Consider the following 4,381-nt stretch of genomic DNA (forward strand, 5'->3'; position numbering starts at 1 on the left):
TTATTTGTAATGATAAAGCCTGAAAGGGCAAATGCATTTAGAGGTTAATTTAAAAATCACCTACTCCTAGAAATTTGGGGGACAGCCTATTGTTGTTCCATCTCTCTCCTGCAACCCCCAAGCCTCCTGCCATCAAAGATTCTTAGAAGCAATTTCCCTGTAATCCCAGAACGTACAAAGGCTGGCTGTCTAGAAGGCAGTCCCAAGAAAATGCAGTTTCCCAACAAAGCAACTGATCATTGACTCCATTCAACAGATAAAAATGTAAACATGCAAACTAAAAATTCACGTAACAGTCAAGAATTATCAGCGTTAAGGGTGTACACTACCTTCAGTGATCAAAACAATTAAAAAACTCACTTGCTTGTATACCAGAGAGATTTAGACATCAAATATTTACGACAGATAAAATTTTAAAATGGTTGAGAACTGGGACCTTATTCCCCCCAGTAGAAACCCTTTTATTTCCACCTTCCTTTTTCTGAACTCACGTCCCTATGCTTCTACAAGGGAGACATTATCACTTTGCCTTAAGTTATTATTATTTGTGAAATAGCATTTTCTCAACCACTTCACTGAAAAGAACTTAAAGGCACCAGTTTTGTGTTACTATCTTTGAATTTTTCTCAGTGCCTAAGGGTGTGACATTACAAAAATCCCTCCAAGTTACTTCTTCACTGAATCAATATACGTGAAAACACTTAGTTCTATTTCTGAATATAAAAGACTGGATGCCACTATGTCTTGCCAGATCAAAGTTTTCAAGGTAGAAACAACAAGAATTTTTGTATTTTGCCAAATTAAACCCTTAACTCATTCATTTTTTTAAATGCATGATATTCTTCTACAGTATTAGAAGAAATCTTTGCAAACAGGACTAGGGTAGATGGAAAGAGAGGAAAAGCAATAAAAAGCTCTACTTACAGGAAGCAACATACACATGTAATTTTAATGATCTGAAAGGCTGTAACTTTTGCTATAATTCATTTCAAGTATATACTAAACTCTGAAATAGAGGAATAAATAGAAACATCTCATTGAACAGGTGGGCACAGGTTTAGAAAAGTTTTAATTCATGTTATCATATTACATTGTTAATACTAACAAACAAACCTGGCTTATCATTATCTACTAATTCAGGTGATATATTTGCATGGTCCCCACAAATACACATAAATGGAAATTCACATGAGTCAACTGTCCATAATGTTAATTTATTCAACACGAAACATCTGTATATTTAAAGCCTTACAGAGGATTATTTTTCACAGTTTTTATCCTAATGGTGATACATTGTATACTTGAGAAACAAATTAATTGTATGGTCTAGTAGATATCCAAAGGAAAAATAATAATGTAGGTTTACAGAATGAGAACAGGAATGTGAGATTTATATAAAGGAAATTATGAACCAAATAAGTGTATTCATCAAAAACACAATTTAGGTCTTCAGATTAGCAGGGACACTAAATCCAGAACAGTATTCTTCACTGAGTTCTCTTTTGGAGTGATAATACATTTAATGCTCTGAATTTTGTCTTTGCTCATCATCCATTTTTAACATTCTACACCAATATGTACCAGTTTTCTATGGAGTGTAAAATTACTACAAACTTATCAATGTAGAACAAATAATAAACACATATTTATTATTTTGCAGGTTCTGTGGATCAGGCATTCAGACACACCTTACTTGAGGTAGACGCTCAAGGTCTCGCAAGGCTGCAATATAGCTATTGGCTGGCCCATTCCTTGTCTACAGGCTTGATCAAGAAAAAGCCTGCTACCTAGCTCCCTCAGTTTGTTGGCAGAATCCATTTCTTTGCAGCTTTATAAGTCAAGGTATCTTATATCTTCAAAGCTTAGCAACAGAGTGAGTCTCTAACTTCAGAGATGGACTCACCTAACCAGGTAGTCCCACCCAGAATAATACCCTTTTTGCAAAGTCAAATGTGCAGGGAGAAATTTTCACACCAGAAAATATTCTCCACTTTTGCCATATTCTATTGGTTAGGAGGAAATTGCAAGTTCATTCTCAAGAAGAAAAAAATCACACATTTGTGTGCACCAGCGGGGTAAGAACCTTGGAGCTATCTCAAAGTACTGCCTTCACATCTTGTCAGGGACCAGCCATTCTGACAACCATTACGACCCACCTCTGCACATACCGCGGTGATAGTAGTGATGAAGCGAAGTTTAGATTTTTTAAAGAATGGGACTTATCTTAGAAGTTCCTGCCACAGACCATGCAGCGGTGGGGCCACGTACCCAGCATTCTTTGGTTGGCAAAGATGCCAAAGTATGAGGTAGACAACTTGTCAAACAGAGTGTGTAGGGAGGTGGGTTGGTGGAAATGCCACCCAACCTCATCATCCTGCCACGGACTCCACGCAGCTGCACTTAGTGATTTAGCTTCCTGCATCTGTGCGTAAACCACGTGTTTTATAATATTTCCTCCTTTCAAGTAAGAAAACCACAGGAGGCTGTGCTATCCGGTAGCACCTTGTTCCTACCTTCTTATTTCTAATCAACAAAAATGCATGATCGGTGTTTGATCCTCAAGTTGCTTCATATCTAAGTGCGTATGTGTGTGTTCTGAAATCAGGATTTGATTATGATTCAAAGGGGAATATTTACACATGATAATTTATTAAGTGGGGTATGTGCTTGACAGTAAAAGCAACAAGAGTCCATTCATTTTCTCACTTGAGTTTTCTATCATGCTCAGTCTACACCTTGGTGCTATTCTAGCACCTTGGAAGCTGGTCAGCTTCACTGAGACTTTGCTGGTTAATTTTGAAGCTTGAGAAATTAGCTTTCTTTCCTGCACCTGATCAAAATGTACCTGAAAAAAAAACAGCAAAATAATGGCACAACTAGGGATATTGCAATTATTTTTAGAAAATGTAAAAGAGACAGGAGTGTGAACTTGCGGTGACTTCTTCCTTGCTGGAGTTATAAATGTATGCAACCATTTTCCAGGCATACTGAGCCTTTCATTCAAATCAAGAAATATTAGCTTATAGTTTTCATCTCTACCTTTTGCACCATAAACCTTGCCCTGGGGACAAGCGGTGAAGTGAGCTCATACCTCTCTATTCTCTTTCCAATTTTATTGTAATGGTGTAAACTGCACCCAGCTTCCCTCAGGACCTTATAGATGCTGTATACACTTTCTAAAAACTTGTGACTGCTTGAATTTCCCACATCAAAAATAAGTAAAACCAATTACTTGAAATTACACCAAGATGTAAAGCAGCAAATAATGATATTCTCCTTGGCTTTATAATGCAATTACTCATTCAGTAACTCAGAAAACATTTCTGAGACACTACAGCCACATAGTAGGTAGTGTTTGAAAAACCAGAATCATAGCAAATACATGTCAGTCAAAAAGGTTCTTGACCTCCTGCCCTCATAAAGCTTGGAATCTAGTACATAGTAACATGTTAGGTGGTGACAATTGCAGACCCCCGGGTGGAAAGTGAAAGAGGACTTTCGTTTAGAAAGGGTAATCAGAAAAGGTCTCTCCTACAGACGAGACCTCAAGCTATACATTCAGTTTTACCTACTTCAGTTCAACTCAGAGCTAAACTGAAACCGTGCCCCTTTTGTAATAAATAGAGCCATTTCTACAATACGCTGTCACTATGTGTAATTTAATCATGGGACATTAATTCTCCAAACTCCAAATTAACTATTAAACATAGAGTGTATTCCAGGGTTATAGTCAAAATGGTTAACTAGTCTGACATTATGAACAAAACATGACCGTAAAAACCACTCCAATTAGCTCAAATATATTCCAGCCAAGGAGACAGCTTTTAATTAACTGATTGTTTTGCTTTTAATTAAATGACAAGGCAACCTGAAGAATTACTTGTAGAGTTATTATTATATCTATATTTTCTGCAAAGTCTTTTTTCTAAGCTCCAGATCTATATCTCAAATTCTTTGGATTATCTTCATCTGGGTGACTGATGGAAAGACTTAAATTCAACGCTACTGAGGTAGAGTAAGCCATATTTTCTAACAAAGTAGCTCCTCTTTCATATTCTCTGCCTCCCCGTGGCTGGGATGCTTTTCATATTTGCCCTCCAGTGTTATCTTACATTTATTAACAAATCTATTTTTTATCTGCATTCATCCATGACTATGGTCTCTGGGAAAGGCGGAGGATGTATACCACATCAAAAATGAAGAAATGACACAGAATCACGTCCCCAACACTAATAGAGGATGGCAAGCTCCCCTTGCTTTTTTGAAATATGAGAAAAGACGAGAGATGGTAGAAGAAAAGCCTACTAAGGCCTCTGTTTCCCTCACACTGAGGGTTGTAAAAATGAAGATTCAAATATGAAGAACTTGAGAATATTATAGA

This window comes from Sturnira hondurensis, unplaced genomic scaffold (assembly GCF_014824575.4).
Source record: "Sturnira hondurensis isolate 20B ecotype Veracruz unplaced genomic scaffold, ASM1482457v3 Scaffold0021143, whole genome shotgun sequence".
NCBI classification, from domain to species: domain Eukaryota; kingdom Metazoa; phylum Chordata; class Mammalia; order Chiroptera; family Phyllostomidae; genus Sturnira; species Sturnira hondurensis.